Source organism: Pan troglodytes, chromosome 5, assembly GCF_028858775.2.
Source record: "Pan troglodytes isolate AG18354 chromosome 5, NHGRI_mPanTro3-v2.0_pri, whole genome shotgun sequence".
NCBI classification, from domain to species: Eukaryota; Metazoa; Chordata; class Mammalia; order Primates; family Hominidae; genus Pan; species Pan troglodytes.
The window spans coordinates 151,931,333-151,951,032 of NC_072403.2; the positions used below are offsets into that span (position 1 = coordinate 151,931,333).

The 19,700-nt window shown below is 35.6% G+C and overlaps 1 long non-coding RNA gene across 1 annotated transcript; it reads left to right on the plus strand.

Annotated features, from left to right (window-relative positions):
• The first annotated feature begins 4,149 nt into the window (after nt 1-4,149).
• On the plus strand, nt 4,150-18,368 carry LOC107975401 (uncharacterized). The gene is made up of 3 exons (XR_001718919.1): nt 4,150-4,260; nt 11,339-11,413; nt 17,638-18,368. It is a non-coding gene; the product is annotated as an uncharacterized LOC107975401 (long non-coding RNA).
• Nucleotides 18,369-19,700: the final 1,332 nt, after the last annotated feature.

The following is a 19,700-nucleotide window of genomic DNA, read 5'->3' on the forward strand; positions in this document are numbered from 1 at the left end:
TCATTAATGGCAATGGAAAGGTTCATTAAGGGCAATGTGAAGAGAATTGCCTTGTTTTGGAGGCAGTGGGAGCCACTGAAATTTTTGCAATGAACCTATTGTCTGAGACACTGAAATGTTTTTTGAATGAATGAATGCATAAGAGATGATTTAGAGAGAGAGAGATACCTGGATTGGTTGGTTAAAGAAGAAGACGGCTATTAGCTTATTTCCTAAAAGGGAATCATTAATTAGATATGAAGGTGGAAAAGGACATAGAAAAGAAGGAATGATGGCAGACAAAGTGGCACCTAATTGAACTCAGTAGATATATTTTACATTAAAGTAGTGCTTCCCAAGCTTTAACATATGTAAGAATTATCAACAGAACTTGCAAACAGACTGATTCCTTGGCCCCTACCCCCAGAGATTCTGATTTAGAGGTCTGAGGCAAGCCCCAAGCATTTGTATTTTACTAAGCCAGCTCCCAAGATGATGCCGATGCTGCTGGTCTGAGGACCACACTTGTAATAACGTTGTATTTGGGCTTGGAAAGCTAGAATATTTTGTTTTCGATTTTGGTTCTTCCACTTACTGCCTGTGATATCTTAAGCAAATCTATTACCTTTTCCAAGTAATAGATTAATACTTAAAACACCATAATGTATCATTTGCTCAGGGATCTTGTTAAATTGCAGATTCTGATTCAGTTGGTCTGGGATGGAGGCTGAGCTTCTGTATTTCTGAAAGTCTCGCAGGTGACAGCCATGCTACTGGTTCATGAACTGGACTACTATTAGCAAGTACCTAGGCATTATTTCCCCATACTTCACATATTTATTACAATTAAATAAAAATATATAGATAGAAACAGTTTGAGAATTGTGGAGCAAAATGTAAATGTAAGGTGATAGTAGTGAATTGAGGAAGACAGGAAATGGAAAAAGATGACTGAATTTTAAGCTGACTAGGGGAATTTTGGCACATACATAGAAATAAAGAAGTCAGGAAGGACATCTGGTTTAACAGAATGTGGATTTTGGGGGGAAAGTAGCAGGCAGTTGAAAACGTAAGACAGGAATAAGCTTGAGAAATAATTTAATCTTGAAATAAGAATTTTGGAGTTGTACACATATGATTGAAAGATATTTCTGTATATATGGGTAGATAGAAAAAAAGAGAATAAGTAGAGAATCTGGGAAGAGATACCAGTTGGAAGATGTGAGAAGGAAGAGGTACTATTGGAAGATAGAGCATAGTTTAGCACCTTGTCATAGAGACATTACTTGTCTAACCCCAGGCTGTATCAACAGATTGTATATCCTCCTGATTGAGGATAACAGTCTATTGCATTTCCTAGGCATTCCCCCACTTAGAAATTATTGAAGCATCCCATTTGTGTATGATTTTTGTGGGCAGCGATTCCAAGAATGGTGGGAGATACGTTTCTAAGACTTACGAGTTCCTTGGACCAGGTCATAAGCATTTAGAAAATAGAGCAATTGAGGGAGATCATGAATTGTATAGAAGTGAGGGATTCTGCAATTGAATATCCTTGCCTCATCAATCAATTCAGATACTTGGACATCTATGAAGCTCAAGACAAAATGTAGTTCAATACCTTACTAGGAGGAGCATTTTCACAGAGATAAATTATCCACTAGGGAGAATAATAAGTAGAATTACATGCCTATTAATAGTTGCGTAATTTTAAAAGAAAAGAGCATGATTTGTTTAAGACACTAGTGTGTTTGACTCTGTCATGGTGATGTTTTGGTCATTTTCTTAAGGATGCTTCCAAATAATGGCCTCAGATACTGAAAAAGGTTAATAAGAATTCTGGCTGGATGTGGTGGCTCACACGTGTAATCCCAACACTTTGGGAGGCTGAGGTAGGAGGCTCTCCTGAGGCCAGAAATTCAAGACACACCAGGGCAAGAGAGTGAGACCCCATCTCTATGAAAAAACAAAAACAAAAACAAAACAACAACAATAACAAAAACAATAAAATCAATTGGGTGTGGTCCTGCATGCCTGTAGTCCCAGCTGCTGAGGTGGGAGGACAGATTGACCCTAGGAGCACGAGGCTGCAGAGAGCTGCGATTGTACTACTGCACTCCAGCCTGGGTGACAAAGCAAGACACTGTCTGAAAAAAGAAAAAAAAAAGTTTTCTTTTTTTCTTTCCCATAATTCACTGGCTCGTTTGCTTTTTGGGTACTTTTAATTTTCCCTCTAAATTTCAAAGTACTAGGTGTTAAAATCTGGACATTTGAAAGTTTGATTTGCAATCATCTAAACTCCTAAAAAACAGAGGTCTCTTTCTAACATTGATTTACTCTCAGAGGGTCACTCATAAACATATTCATTACAGGCACACTCCACGAATATTCAATAATACATCAATCACTAAGCTGTTTATGTTAAGAGACACAATTGAAATTGAACAATGTAACTCAATAAAATTACTGGTCTTTTTATTTATTCATCCAAATCCTAGTTGCTCAGTCACTGTAAACAGATCCATTGGAAACAATTCACTTTTCTATTGTTTCAGGATTGATCTTCTCAAACACATGATTATTCTTAATTCAGACAAAATATTTCATTTCTTTAAGTACACGAGAAGGAATTAGAGCCAGCTGAATGCAATAAGAGAAGAGGAAGGAAGATGCTCAATAAAAGGAAATCAAACCTGTTTACAAGTCTGGATCTAAACACGTGTGAGATTTGTGGTTTTGGAAACTATGTTCATATGTTAGAGGAGAAAATGATGAATACTGGATAAACATGAGTTTAAATGGCCTAGGCCGGATTCTTATTCCTCTTTGCACCCTAAGCATCTCTTTTAAACAAAGAGTTTCACTTAATTTCAAAAAGACCACATGCAGACAAAAGATCAATGAACAGCAGAGTGACAGAGAAATTCAATTTTTCCGAGAATGTTGATATATCTACCATCCAGAAGACAATTTAAAATATGGAAGCACTCATAAAAACACTTAATGTATGTAGTCATCATGAGATACACCAAATTATCATCTCATAGTAGTGGTAAATCTTGGTTTCCTAAATCTGTTTTTTGTTTCCCGTTCTTCCACTTTGAATATATGATACTGCAAATATGCTAAACAGGGCCCTTGGGCAAATTAGAAACAGAGGTTGGCAAAAATATTAGGAATTTTTAAATTTCAATTTAAAATGTGTTTTTTTAGAACGTAAAAAACTTAATATAAGTGTATTCTGGAATCATAAGGATGAACATCAACTAAACGAGTCCTGTCCTGGAACTCTAGTGCCCTTTGGCATATGTATTTATTTATCTACATTTTAAACGTAATAATTTTTTAGAAGTATGAGGACAGCTGGGTTGAAGCTATTCAATATGCAGTCATTTTGGATCAATGTGACTTCAAGTGATGGGTTACCAGAAAAGATGCTGGACTGTAAGAGTTTTTGAATTTGTGGGCTTAGGAATTTTGATGACTGAAAAAAAAAAAAAAAGGCTAAAGGGAATTGGCATTTTAATTCCATGTGGCTGAGCTTTTTAGTTGCATTCAGACACTTCTATTTTTATTTCTTCAAGCTGGGCCTGTTTCCAAGAAGGAAGCTGTGGAATTATTGCTCTTACTCCCACATTTAGTGCAATCCCTTACAATACTAAGGATAGGTCAGATTTTTGCCTGTCCCCTGCATTAAACCTACAAGTAGATCAGATTTCAGGATAAGCAACAAGCAAAAAAGGACAAAAAAATTTCAAGTGAAACATTTGAACCAGCTTGACTTGAATTAGGGTCGAATCAACTGCATAATGTAATGTTCACAGAGTGCTTTGTCTTTAGAACCTGGCTGGTTTTACCCTATAACATTTAAGTTATTCTTCCATTTATTCTTTTTCTTCTTCTCTTCTTCCTTTTATTTTTATTACCCCGCTGTGTTCCTATACATTTAAAAGGTTAGCTGTTTGTGTTTTATGCAATGGAAAAACTGTTGTTGAAGTTTTAGCCTTGAAAAGCACTGACTGTACCTAAAAACGGAAAGAAAGCACTCCTTTGCCTTGCCTCCCATTGGTTGTTTGGAAACAGCTGTTTGACGCCAAGTTTGTACTTCACTCTTATCAGCTCATTTGGTGAGATCAGAATGTGCCTGAATAACTCTGAAGGTTAAAATATGTTGACTGAATTTTCTGCTGCCACCATTCAGCAGCAGCTAGGCTATGCCTCTCATGATCATGACACGTAGTGGAAATTTTCCTGGCTTCTGTACATCATCATCTCTGCCTGGTGAGTGTCATACTGAGGATGAGCACAGCAGGATGGCCTGCCAATGGGCCTGACAGAGCTGGCCTACGAACATATGGAATTGTGCTTCCAATGGAAAGCACACTATTTGCATTGACTTGTCATCATTCAGGGACCAAATTTTTTATTTTTGCCTTTTTATCAACCATTGGTGTCTTGTTTAGGGCATCTATAACATTTTTTTTTTCAGAGAAAATTGGGCATTACGATTTTCTTACTCAATCTCATAATCATTTAAAGCATTCCAAAAATTTTACTCCACTGGTCCTGACTGCTACTTAAATTGTATGTGTTCTTTCCAGTGCTTATTTACAATGTAACTCCAAATCCTTCATGGTACAAACAGAAGAGCCTTTGATTTTGATTTTTTTAAATCATTCAATCTTACAGAATTGAATCATGCCATATTGTTATTTTTGCTCAGCAATTAGAAAATACTCACTGTCCAACAGTCCAAGAACTTTTAAGTATTACAAAATCCTTTTCCGTAATCTCATGTTAACAATACAGCCTTAGTTTGGAAGCATTTTCTAAAAGATGTTAAGCATTAACCTTGTAATTTGTGGTGTGCTTATATTTATCGCCAAATAATTTGCAGCATTTTTTCAGTTATTTATCTAGTTATTTATATGTTTATCTGATGCCTATGCTGAAATATTCAAGGGCTTTTACAAGTGTGCAGTGTTAGCAGAAAATACTGTTCAAGGGAGAAAAAAATATTCTTTTCACTTGACTACTTCAATACAGCAACTACAGTAGTTACTGTATGACTTATTGAACAACCATTAGAAGGAAAGAGATGAAATAGATCAGCCTATCCCCTAAGTCATAGATACTGAATATCTACTTCGTGTGGGTTTATGTCTAAGATATCATGGGAGCTCCAAAAAATATATAACCGTTACCCAAATGGCAAAATAATGAACTTGGGATCAACATAAATTTTAAAAGGCTTGTACCTAATTTTTATTCTTTTTTGTTCCTCAAGTTCTTTTAAACTTAGAGCTTCCCTGGGCCTCAACCAGTGCCATCTGGGCAAAAATTCAATAACCTATGTGGAGATCATTATTGACCAAACATCTTATCAGATTTAGATGGTTTGATATGCAATTATTCTGAAGACCAATTAAATATCACACACTGTGGTCATTAATAGACAAAATTGTATTCTTATATGAATGATACATCTTAGTTTCCCATATCTGTTTTCTCTTTCCAGTACATATTTTTTGAATAAATATTAAAAACCTGCCACATGGACAAACCATGCCAGTGTTTCCTTTTCATCATATACAGTTATTTGAAGAGGTTGGCATTAATCTGTGAATTCTCCATCTAGCTCATCAGGAAATAGCTGCAAAGAAGGAATTGTCAAATAGTTACCTTGGTCCCTGTGGGAAAAGTGGGGGTCATTATGGGGAAGATGGGAGAGACAAATTTAGGAAGAGGAACTGAGAATTGTCTTTTCTTCCTAATTCTTGCCTAAATTCAGATAACTTATTATGGATGCTATTTTCATCTTCTGAAATATCTAACCACCTTTTCAAAGACTAGGTTTAATTGGGGAGGATTTTCCCTTCTACAAGGCTTGCTTCAATTCTAGACTCATTAAGATGTTGAGATATCTATTCTGGTGGTTCTTTCCTTAATGGTATCAGGTTGAATTCTGTCTAAAGTTTTACAGGTTCAGATGTTGAATCTTGTTAAGATGCAGATGTGTTCCAGGATCTCCACCTAGAACAGCCATTCAAAAACCCCAGAGTAGAGCTAAACTTTGTGTGCATGTGAAGTATGATGCACACACAAAACTACAGTGCAGTTGAGAAATGATTGTGAAGATAAAACCATGCCTCGTGTACAAAACCCCACACATATAAAAATAATCATCTTCAACTTTATGTAATTGTTCATAAAATAGATTATTTAATATTAGTTTTTTTAAACACAGTATGAAAGTAAAATTTTAAAAGTGTAATTATTTGAAGTGCACAAGAGTGCTTTACATTAAAAAATTGCAACTATATGCCCCTAAGCAAATCAATTAACTTCTCTGGTTGTGGTTTCCTCTTCTGCAAAACCAGAGGATTGGACCAGCTATTTCTCAGGTTTCTCTCAGGTCCAGTATTTAATAATTCTGTGACTTATTTTATGAAATTCATCACACCTTAATTTATGAACTTCTAATTACATATTTGCATGTAGGCTTTTCTTAAAATGGTTTCATACCATTTGTTATATTAATACTTGCTTAACATTTAAAGAGAAATTAAAGATAGAAGAGAATGAACAAGAGACAGGAATAAGAAATAGTTCCTAAAGCCCAAAGTACTAAAAGGCATTACAGACAATACAATTTTGTGGGTATTTTGAAGAAAAGGGAAGTCACTGTAAACTTTAGTTTCTATTTTGTGCCATATATGTTATGGCTGCTAGTTACTTAATCTCACAACTACTCTAAAGTAGATATTAATGTCCAGTGTATATTGCTAAGTAAACTATGGCTCAGAAAAATCCAAATCCATTGAATTAGGAAGTAACACAGTTGAGGTCTTTGGGTTTGAGTGATTCTTTACATGCTCTTACCAGATCATGATGCAGTCTTTGTTTATCAGGATAAAATAGCAAAAGAGAACTGCACATAGAAGGATTAAGTAGCACATGAAATGTCTACACTCCTAAAGAGTTCCAAAATAATGTCTTTTATCGACATTTGAATTTTTATTAAAAAATTCTTACCCAGAATAAATTGAAATAAAGTATAAAAGACCACATATGGTGCTAACAAAGACTTATGTCTGCTGATGCTATGCTATTCAGTGATATAACAATGCTAATCATAGCAATAAAATAGTTACTAAATAAATATGGATTGAAGCTTTGAGCAAAGGCCATCGTTGTTTTTCTCATAACACAGAACTACTTTCACGAGAATGATATGTGCATAAAATTTGCCCTCTACAAGAGATTACCTAAAGAATTATTGTTATTTTGTAGAAGGTTTGTATTGCACTTCAAATCCAATAATGAATATTGAGGGCTTTCTGTTCAGATCTATGAAATAAAGGATAATTTATGCTTATTCATATAATAACTAAGAAGCTATCAAATATTTATTATTGGATTGAAGCAATGGAAATGGTGAGAAGAAGGGAGAATGAATCTATTTTTAAAAGAAGAAAAATGCAATTAAGTCTTTTTGGGGTATAAGAATTTGCAGAACTATTATAAATAGAAGGGCCCATCTCAGCTTGATTACTTCAAAACAGCTTCCTGCAACCTCCCACCAAGTAGATGAGCAATTAGTATAATCACAGCAATAAGTCAAAGACACTTGCTGTTCAAACTTGTGTTGCAACTTTTCCTTTTGGCATTGCTCCTAGCCTATTCCAGTTCCACACACAGACACAAATGCACATATTTAATAAAATTTTATTTGGTAAAAGGCAAATGCCTAGGCTTGACTTCTTTTTTTGTATCAAGGTTAAGTAAAGGGCACTGAACAAGTGAAGCTGTGCTGAAAACAACAGTGGCCAAGGCAGAGATATTCTTATACCTCAACCCGTTGTGCAGATGGAAGTCTGGCCAAAAAACCATAAAGCATCAAGTCTGACTGTGAGTCAATCTGTCAGCACAAGTACAAGCTGACTCAGGAAAAGACTGCATTTTGTTTTCTGGGAAATACTCAGGGGTTCTAGTAATTTATGAGTGTTGGATATTGTTTTCAGGAAAGGATAAAAATGACTTCATAAATAGAAAGAATGAAATTTTAATAATTGATTCTCTGCTAAAAAAAGAGTAAGAGTAACCCAAGCGAATTCATTTTTTAAAGAAATTTTCAATAGGCAGATATTAAACCTACACTTCAGTTTGAGATACTTCCATATTTGTAAATCTTATGTTACTAAGTTGACTCAGTACACAATAAATTGTTTCTAAGAAGCAGCAGCACAGTAAAACAGGCTTTGCAACGCCAGTCATGTGACCTTTCAAACTATGTTTTTAGCGTGTCTAATTTTAAGGTTTGCTTTAGGTTTAATCTACACAATTAATTAATTGTTACAAGTTGTCAAATTATTGGTTTGTCTGGATCTTCTATGTTAATATGAATTTAAAGGAATGTTTAATGTTGTTGAATAATAGGGAGAAGAGAGAGCTTTAGATCTTTGATTTTTCAGTCTTCCCGGTATTGCTAGGTATTTTAAATACCCAGCATTTGTCTATTCCATTGTGTCAATTATGACAGCCTTGATTTTTCACTAGTTTGGGAGTTCTTTTATGAGTGTTCCAAAATGCTTTCCTTCTTTTTTACCTAATTAAAGAAATTCACCAACTTATAGGGGAAAACATCAATTTCAACTTTTTATGAAATTCTGCTGAGAGGTTACAGAAGGTATACAGCAAAATACATTTAAAACATTCCAGCTATTAAAGGACAACTACTTTTTTTTTATTGAGGATAAGCATTTTTTATGGTCAAAAGGAATCTGACTTTTCTATTGAAATGTTATATAGAAACACCTGAACACACATAGATACTAAGGCTGAGTTCTCAGGAAATAGTATTCTACCTCCCCAAAAAACTTTGCTTACTGAACACATTATTTTAAGAAGAGAGATTATTAGTAACAGTGATAAGTATCAAGGCATAAGATCAAAATGGAAAAAGAGAAAGCACAGAAGATTGGTTTCTAATAGTGTAAATTATCCTGAAACTGGATACATGAAAGTTTAGAATAACAGGAAGAAAGGAGAAACTTTAGAGGCAGAAATTCAAGGTCAAAGGTCATCACCATATAGGAATTTGAATCAGCTAGGAAAGATAATTGCAAACCTTGACTTTGTCTTTAAATGTCACAAAAGGAAAAGAACAGTACAAGTATTTCAATACACAATTTACCATAGATGCCATACCATGATAATACAGATGACTGAAGGAATGCAGTTGAAACATATCAATGTAAATATATTATCATTTGAAATATAAAGGTAAATACCTCATAATGTTGTGGAACTTGGCTTATTTTTAAAGAATAACTCAGTTTTAAGTAATGTGCATATTATGGGCTGAGTTTTGTTCTCCCAAATTCATGTGTTGAAGTCCTAACCTTCAGTACCTCAGAATGTGACTGTATTTGAAGATAAGGTCTTTAAAGGGGTAATTAAGTGAAAATAAGGTCTTTAGGGTAGACATTAATCCAGTATGGCTGGTGTTCGTATAAGAAACAGAAAGTTGGACACAGACATGGACAAAGACCATGTGAAGACACAGAAAGAAAATGGCTGTGTACAAGCCCAGAAGAGAGCCCTCTGAAGACACCAATCCTGCCAACATCTTAATCTTTGACTTTCATCCTCCAGAACTTCAGGGAAATACATTTCAGTTGGTTAAGGCATCCACTCTATCCTGCTTTGTTATGGCAACCCCTAGATAACTAATTCAGTTGGAAAGCATTTTATTCAAAGGAAATTAGAAGAGAGAAGTTTCTACAGAACAGGAAACACTGATGATTCTTTTGGAAGACATGAAGAACCTCTTAGATTTCATCTGGCCCAAGTGCCCTTGCGATCAATAAGCTTCATGGGGATCCACATTTGATTTTCCTCATTTTGGAAATGAGTGGTAATTACCCAGAGTGACATGTTGAGAAAAAACTGAAAAACCACAAGGCCTTTAGGTGAGGGTGGGTGTGGGGGGAAGGAGAGAGCTCTAAATGAAGCATGTTCTATATTGATCAGTGATGTCTTCCCTGGGTGAGGGGTAGTGAGTGACCACACACATGCATGTGTTGACCCAGAATTGTATGGTAATTTGTTAATTCAAATGTCTCTGTGTATGAATCCATTTGTTCGTGGGTCACCTTGGAACTAGGGTTATTTCATGTATTCCCTCATTCTTTATTTGACCAAATAGAAAAGTTTAGATATCAATAAAAACTATGAGACAAATTAAAAATATATAATGTGTTGAATAGTATTTTTTCTGAGTGAGGCAAGGAAAGCCATCCTATAGTTACTGTTTTCTAGCAGGTGAGCTCCTTCACAAAATGGTAAAGCTAGAGAAGGTTACTATGATACTTAGATAGCACAGCTACTTAAAGGGCTGATATCCACATTTTCCAGATCTTACAGTTTTTAAATATTTAATGCATAGAAAAATATGATGGTTATTACAGTAATCATCTTTTCTGGATGCTGAGGGCGGGAAGATAGTCATATTTTTGCCTTACTTGCCTATTACCTCATATTATCTGCATTCTCAGAGGTTATAGGGTTCTTCCCCCTTGCTTTTGAAAATGTGATGCAAAGACATGGCATTCTTGTCAATTTTTTTTTCTGTTTTGATGTACTTTAGTGGCTGGAGTTAACTCTGCAATATTGAGCCCCAAATGGCTTCAACTTTGTCACTGAGGAAAGACTCTAAATCTGAAAAGATCTTTCCCATTCTGGTCTGCCTGACAGTTGCTCCTCCTCCCCTTGGGCAGGGAACCCAGAGAATCAGAAGCAGATCTTCTTGCTCTGGGGTCACTCTTTCAGCTTTGATGCTGACCAGCAAGGGATACTCAGCTACTGTTAGAGCAATTTTTTGAGGGGAGGAAGGAAGCTGCATAACCTGATTAAGTATCAGTACATCATTTTTAAAGGGATGCTATGTTCGATTCAGAACCATGCTCCTTTCTAGGAACATGCCAATTATTGGCTAATCAATATTCTCAGTACCACCTTCCTAATCTCTACAATGTTAATGCTATTTTTAACATTGGATCTACAACAGGAGACCTATTATTCTGCTGAATATTCTGAAATTAGAGGCATAAAGATGACAGAAAAAGCAATTCAGAGATGGATCAAAAATATTATAAAATATCAGGGAGACTATTTCCATATAGTCTCTATTGATGCTATTTTTAATTTTTCAAATTTAGTTCCTCTGCTTTTGAAAACTAAGCTACCTATGTTTTGCACTTTTTAAGCATGTATTCTTTTCTATCCTGAGGTTATTAGTCACAAATTCATCTTTTACATTAATTTATCAATATGACTTTTCTTCTGTGAATTTCAGATTGGTTTGCCATGGCTCTTTGAAACAGTTACTCTTGTCCTCATTGTAGAGATGGCGATACTAAGGCAGAAAATGGTAAGGTAATTTATTCATAATTTCCGAGAACTCTATACCCTGTCAACTTCAAATTACAAATCATAGTGCACGCTGGGGCATATGTTGGGCTTCCCTTTGATTAACAGGGAGGAGGTTGGGCTTGATGACCTCTGCAGGAGGCTTCCAGCTCTGTAATACTGGGATCTTAATTCTGATGAATGGTCCTGATGGTAACTAGAACCAAGCTACTCCCCCACCCTTTAGTTCAAAACTTAAGACAAATCACACACTCATGCAAAATATTTTTTCTCCCTACTAATTCATAGGGTAAAATATCAATTTCTGCTAAGCATTGTTATGTTCTGATTTAGTCATGAGTGTGAGTTGATGAAAGGACCTATCTTATTTACACTGTTGTTTGGAAACTCTACGGGGATTTTGAACTGGGGGAAGGACACAGCGGGAAGTTTGGTTCCAGCTCAGTGAATGACATGTTTGTACTGGACAATGTAGCATAGTTTCTCCTAAGCTTCCAATCTGGGCATCAGCTGACTACACTCACAAAATAAGCTGATGATATTTAGATTTTACCAAGACTAATTAAGCAAGATGCATATTTCCCAGTAGATATCTGTGACTGAGGTGTGAATTTAATTTTTTTTAAATTAACAAAGTGATTTTGTGTAGTTTCTTTTGTTAAATTAGTTTTTATTTTCATTCCAATGCCTTGATTCTTGGTTCATAGGAAGAACAATAACCTCATTTGATTGTAATTAAATAAGGGGGAAAACATTTTACTTTTTTTTTATTATTGCTTCTGAACTCCGAAGGAAGGAAATGACATACTTTAAATAAGGACAGAAGATTCTCTGAGTGGAACTATGATAGCAGTTATTGTGTATCAGATTTTCTTGAGCATTAAGATCTTCTTTTAGAAGTATGTTTATCACCCTACAAACCTTTCTGGAGGTTTAATGTAAACTTGGAGTAGCTGGTGGAGGTGTTGGGATTTGAAAAAGGTTTCTGTTCCTTTACTATTGTCTTAGTTTCTCTTGCTCATCGGACCAAAGTTTGGAATCACGTCTCATCTTCGTGTATTTTGAAAATCTAACAAATCTAGAAGATGGTGTGAATGTGCATATATTTAGACAATTTAAAATTTTGTCAAGGACATGAAAGAAAGACATGTTTTCTAACAAAACGGAAAAAAACAAAAATAAGAACAGAATGCTTTTAACATTGCTTAAAGAACTACAGAACTATGGTGGCAAAGTGAGTATGTCATACAAGGTAGGCTATGTAAATCTATGTGTGATAATTGTGTACTATTCATTGATAGGGGATGTACTTTCTACTTAACACATGTTCTCCTCTTAGATACCTTGCCTATAGGTACAGAAGTATCTATTATATTGGTTTAGGCTGATTCTAAGGGATATTTCTCTTAATGTAAGCTGAAGCAGAGAGAAACTCTATTGGCAGATGCAAGTGACCTTTTCATTACAATGAGTTACTGAAGGATGGACTCTTAAGCTATGGAATGCTGCTGAAATCAAGGCTGCTATAATGCAGTTATACTTTCATAAGTATGAATAGAAAAAAAAGTCACATCATGGAAAAGAGAACTCAATCAAATATTGGACTTCCACACTATTTATGTGTACTATGTGTTCTTAATAAATATTCTCATAAATACCTGCAAAATTCATGGGGTTTTTTTTGCTTCCAGTATTCAGCAGTCTTGAAGATATGTGATACCTTGGTTTAAGAGCTGTAGAGCTCTGACAGAAGACCCATATTATAATTCCTGCATAACTAAGAAAAAGAAAGTGGACGATACCAATTTAAAAAAAGACTTAGAACCAGAAAGCTGACCTGAAAAGCCATACATAATGTGTTGATAGTTTCAGAAATTGAAATTTATTTGAAAGTTTCTGGTATTTCATAGCAAAATATGATGGAAACTGACAAAAATGTAAAGTGAAAATTTTCCTAATGATAGCTCATTCTCCAAAAGCTTATTCTACAAAGATGAATGAAGACAAAATTTTAAATATCACAACGGCCCTCTTATTTGATGTTCACTGAGAAAGGAGATATTGTTTTTTTCTCTTAAAATATCCCCAGATTGTAATAATAATGTGTATTAACATGATTCATATTATTTATTGATAATTTTAATAACTTTTAAATCCATCTTGTAGGTTTCAGTTTTTCAAAATCTTTGTTTTAAAATTAAAAGCCCAAGCCCATATGAAAAGATACAAATTTTAACAGATTTTATCTGGCATTTAAAAGGCATTGCCACAGTTTGGCTAACTTAGACAAATATGTCTATCTGGACATTGTAAGTGATTTGGTAGAAATAAAGGCATTACACATGTGGATGCAAACCCACTTACATAGTATCACTGGTAAAACCTTTAAAGATTAGCTTGAACAGCAAAACCTTATGAGAATATGAAGCTGCCACCTTAATAGCATTCATTATGTTTATTTTTAATAAAGAAATAGCTTTATTTTGGCATAACCAGTATAGGAAACCAAGTTGAATTTGTGTCACATTGTACTGAATAGGTTAGGCATAGGACATTTAGAACCTAAGGTTTTTTAATGTAAGTCAATGTTGTACTTGAATATAAGTAATTAATCAATATCTAATGTGGTTTGGGGGCCATAGGGTAACTTAGTTTTCATATCCTAAACAAACCTACCTTTTTAGTTGCTTTCAGTCAATAGGGAAATGCTTCAAAGAAATGACCAGCAACCAAGTTCCGATGGGCAAGATCTTACCAGTTATTATAAAAAGAAGCCTCAAATGCTGTTAACTTGCATATGGACAACCAGATTTACGCCATAAAATAGGAAATACTTCTATTATTGCATATAAAACTTAAAAAAGGTTTAATTTTAAACATATAAATCATACTTAATCTAACAATATGCACATTATGTGAAAATGTCATCTAACTCTTTGCCTTTCAAGTTCGTATAATATTATAGAAAACGCAGATATTTTCTTTATCTTTCTTTTTTAAAAACTGATTCGTTACCCTGTAGGTTTCAGTTAGTTAATATTGAACAGGGATTCAGGGAAGGATTCTTTTTTAAATTATTGAAGAGATCTGAATATGTTTATAAACTGAGACAGATATCACAGTGGAGGAATAATGAAACCAAAAACTGATGAAATCTGTTCACAGTCCTGGAGGAGATGAACAATGGAGACAGGGGAATTGGAGGTTAAAATTATATCATCTGCAAGTGGGTGAAGAAATTTGCTCTTTCAATGCTGTGAGCACATTGCTTCTCCAATATAATCCTGGACATGCCCAATTATCCTATTATTTGTGATGTTTATAGATATATATATAATTGGTGAGATGCATTTCTGAGTTTGAAATAGCTTTGAATACTGATTATTTTATTTTATTGATACCTAATATTTTATATATTTGTGGGGTACATATGAGTATTTGTTGATATATTATTATTTGTGCTTACTTTTATGCATGACTTTTCTCTTTTTACATTGGCTCCAGGAGAATTAGAAATTAGGAAGAAAACAAAGAGCAAGTTTGGTCATTGGTTGGCTGGTGGCTGGTTTTCTTTTCTTTTGTTTTCAAACTTCCAAAGAGGATCTTGAAGCATTCATCAGAAATAATTGGAGGTGGCCGGGCATGGTGGCTCACGCCTGTAATCCCAGCACTGTGGGAGGCTGAGGTGGGTGGATCACTTGAGGCCAGGAGTTCAAGACCAGCCTGGCCAACATGGCAAAACCCCGTTTCCACTAAAAATACAAAAATTAGCTGGCGTAGTAGTGAGCTCCTGTAGTCCCATCTACAAGGAGGCTGAGGCAGGAGAATCACTTGAACCCGGGAGGCAGAGGATGCAGTAAGCTGAGGTCCCACCACTGCACTCCAGCCTGGGTGACAGAGCCAGATTTTGTCTCAAAAAAAAAAAAGGAAAAAAGAAAAAAAGAAAGGAAGAAAGAAAAAGAAATAATAATTGGAGGTGTAGGGGAGCAATGTCTTAATTGACAGGCTGTGGAGCAGCTATTATTGCTAGAAGCAAAAACAATGAGGGAATGGGACCAATGCCTAAGACCACCTACTGGCCACCAGGTGAGCACCCCAGCCCTGCTGGGGATTTTCACTGGCTCTTCTCTTCAGAGCTGAGAAGAGTTGCCCAATGGGAGCTCCTTGACTATTGCTTGTTGGTCATCTTAAAATATTAATGGCTGCTTGTGTCCCGAGATATCCTCAGCCCTGTTTGTATATTTCCCTTTCCAATGCGTACCCTAGAACACTTACCACTTCCCCTGGGTTCTGAAGTGGGTTCCAAGATGAGCCAAGATGAGCACTTGTCCTTCAAGAGATTGTAAAGCAGTGACGTCTCAGCTGTTTTACACAGTTAGACACTGGGGATCCATTCAGTGCTTTTTAGAAAGGAAACACAAACATGGCAAGACTTCATACTTAGGTAGCAAATTACAATTTCCAAAGTCTTTTTATACCTTCAATATTAAATTCAGTGTTCTAATTATGGTAAATGTTCTAATTATGGTAAACCACCAGGTTATAGCCTGAGTTTTTGAGGCTTGAAATTTATACTGTTTAGACAGCTTTTGTTAGGAAAAATAATTAAAAGATATAAATTCAAAATTAGGTTGCAATGTAACTATTTCTTTTTTTCTTTTTCTTTTTTTCCTTTTTTTTTTTTTGAGACAGAGTCTCACTCATCACCAGGCTGGAGTGCAGTGGCAAGACCTCAGCTCACTGCAACCTCCACCTCCCAGGTTCAAGCAAGTCTCCTGCCTCAGCCTCCCAAGTAGCTGGGATTCCAGGCACCCACCACTATGCACGTCCAATTTTTTTGTGTGTGTTTTTGTATTTTTAGTGGAGACAGGGTTTCACCATGTTGGCCAGCCTGGTCTCGAACTCCCGACCTCAGGTGATCCACCCACCTCAGCCTCCCAAAGTGAGGGGATTACAGGTGTCAGCCACCACGCCCGGCCTAACTATTTCTTTAAAATGAGACATCACAACAATAAATTACAAAATTTTAAAAGCTGAGAAATTGCAAAATCAGAAAATCCAGAAAAAATCCAGAAAATAATATAATATTTGAAAGAATCAACTGCCTCAAACATGTCTGTACATTTTTTTTCTATTTTTGGCCACACATTTCTGCTCACTTCTCCATATTACACCATTTATAATATTTTCTATAGAAACAATAAAATGATATTCATTCTTGCCTCTAGCATAATCCTTTCTTTACAAAATTAACAATAAAAATAAACTAAAATAAATTTAAATACTTGACAGTTTAGAAAGTTTACTTCAGCTTCAGGCTAGTCATTGATGATGTCATTAAAAATTTCAAAATTGTTGTCATATTTAGAAGCTGTGGTCTCATAGAAAAAATATCTACAAAGTGTTTGTTGAGCACGATCCTTCTCAAATATACTTACTTTATATTCTCTGATACAGGTTTGTGCCCAAGAAGCACACATTTCTGGTAAATTTCATTGTGTGTAAGTCTCATACAAATTACATGGCAAATTGATAATTTGTATATTTTTAATAACTTCCATTTTGATCAATCATTGATAAGAACCTATCCTTCACTTAGAATTTTACACAGCTAATTCTGGGAAGAATTTTCCTCATATTTTTTCTGGCCCTGTACATTTCAGTATTGTTTTTCATCCAATGTTCACACACTTTGGGTGCCAGTCATCATGGGACAGATTCATTTTGCTGTAGCATTTCTGGCCTTGTACATTGGTGTCATGATGCCAGGACAGTCAGCACAATGGGAGGCATGACTATTGCTGTAGCCCAGTCCCACACATGGAGAGAAGGCGACAACATAACCATATATTAAAGTGACTACAAACCACATCAATACATTCTAATGAAATCAAGCTAAATTATCCTATACCAGTTATCTACAGCTATGCAAGAAAAAAAAGTCCCACATTATGGTGGTTTAAAACAGTAAACATTTTATTGCTTACAGTTTTGTTGGTTGGATATTTGGGGCTCAGTGGGGATGGCTTGTCTCTACTCCATGTGATGTCAGCTGGGGTGACTTGATTAGGGCTAAGAGATCAAAGATTGCTTCATTCTCAATAAATGGAGCTTTGGTGTTACTGTCAAACTGGGGCAATGTGGTTCTCTTCCATGTGGCTTCACTCTCCATATGGTAGTTCATTCACTATGATCTTTCTCTCCACATGTTCTCTGTCTCCGCAGGCTAGCCTGGACTTCTTTTTGTGGAGACTGGATTCCAAGATTGAAAGTAGAAGCTACATGTTTTCTCCAAGCAGGGCTTTCAGACTTCACTTCTGCAACATTTTATTGATGAAAGCAAGTCACAAGACCAGACTGATTCAAGGGGTGGAGAAATAGACCCTACTTCTTGATGGAGGGAGGAGTAGAGTTACATTGCAAAGGGATCGGGACAAAAAAAGGAGTGATTTATTAGGAATCATGTTTAACAATTTACCACAATCCCCAGCGCAACTGCGTGTTAGCTGGATCCAGAAATGTCTACGACTACTGCAATGCCACTTGGCCTTAGGGGTGATGTGACCCAGTGTAAAGAGATGGTGGTCTTAACCAATCACAGTTAAGATAGTTTAGTTTTGGAAGGTATAAAAAATATGTAACAACATGAATGCACTTTTAGGGTCAGACAAGAGACTTGGAAAGAGCCTGCAAAATGGAGGAGCCCTGAGGCCTAAGTCTCATGAGTGTCAATGCTTACCTGTATCTAGACACTGGCATCCCCCTTTTGATAAGGCCAAGATTGATTGTTTTCCTTTCCTACCTACCCTATATCTAATCCATGTGCAAACACTGTTGACACACAAAAGAACCCTAAATTCAACAATCTGTGAAGAATTTTTGCACTAACATGTTAGTTCAAAAACTCAACATTGCTTGCTAAGACTATTGCAATAAACTCCTCTATGATCCCCTAATTTGATTCTTGCTCCTCTTATTTTTCACACAGTCATCAGAGTAAATCTTTTCAAAGGTAAATTGGATTTTATGACTTTTCTGCTTCTAATTAGTTTCATCTATACATTAAAATATATTTCCAAACTATTCTACACTGGTCTGTCACTGGCCACCTCCAGAATGTGATTTTCAACCATTTTCTCTATTTTGCTCTCTATATCCCTTTCTCTCTGCTCTATTTTTATTATTTTTAACCACTGCTAGAATATAAGATCCAACTTAAGAAGAGAGATTTTTGTCTATCAGCTTATTCCCTGGGCTTAGCCTAGCACAAGGTAGTGGCACAATAAGCATTTATTAAATAAGTAGATATTATATAATTAAAATTTAGCAACAAATTCTATAAGATATATATTATCATTCAATTTGAGTGAAGAAGTTCTGATGAAATAATCAAAATCACTTTAAGCATACGAAAGAGTTAAGGCCCAGACATTATTCTATTGCTGTCTCTACTAAACACATGCTTACTTCTAACCACAGGCTTATTTCAGTGAGAGATTAACTTAACCCAGATTCTTGCTACTATAAAGGAGTATCATGAACCCATGAAAGCTGGCTTTATTTCTGAATCTGTTTTCTCTTTTAATTAATAGCAAAACATTTACAAAGGAATAATTAATAGGCACTTAACCTTGGCATACCATGCTGGAACATGTGGTCATTCATGGTAGGGAGCATTTAGGCAAGATTTCTACATCAACCCCACTGTTATCTCTCCAGAGTTGAAGCTATGAGACAATTCAAAAATAATATGGTAGTCAGTTCTGTTTTCTCAGACAGCTCTCACTCACAAACGGATGATGAGTGACTTTTTATTAAGTTCCAGAAAAGAAATCACAGACTATCTTTTAAGAAGTCAGAGTCTCTTTTTTACTTGCTGATGAGGCACAGGACATGGAAATACATCCTCGGCATCCAATAACGACAGACCTTCCAGATCTTATTGTGCTGGGCACCACATGGTTAAGCTTTTTACCGTGTTAATTTGGTTTTGTGAAGGCCATTTATAAATAGAGTTATGAGGAGATGTATGGAAGAAAGGAGAGAAGAGTGGGAACAAAGCAAAGCTAACGTAAAGACTACCATATCATAAGCGTCCTGGTTAGAGACAGTGTTGATTATGCTCAGTGTCACTTTTTCTCCCTGTAGGATTGGACAGTGAAGTTTCTCAGCTATCCTGGGGAGCCAGAGCATAAATTGAAACGAGCTGCCTCAGGCTCCAGGCAGGGGATGAAAAACAAGAACCAATTCCTTTGCCTTGAAAAAGATACAATAAGCAAATAAGTAGA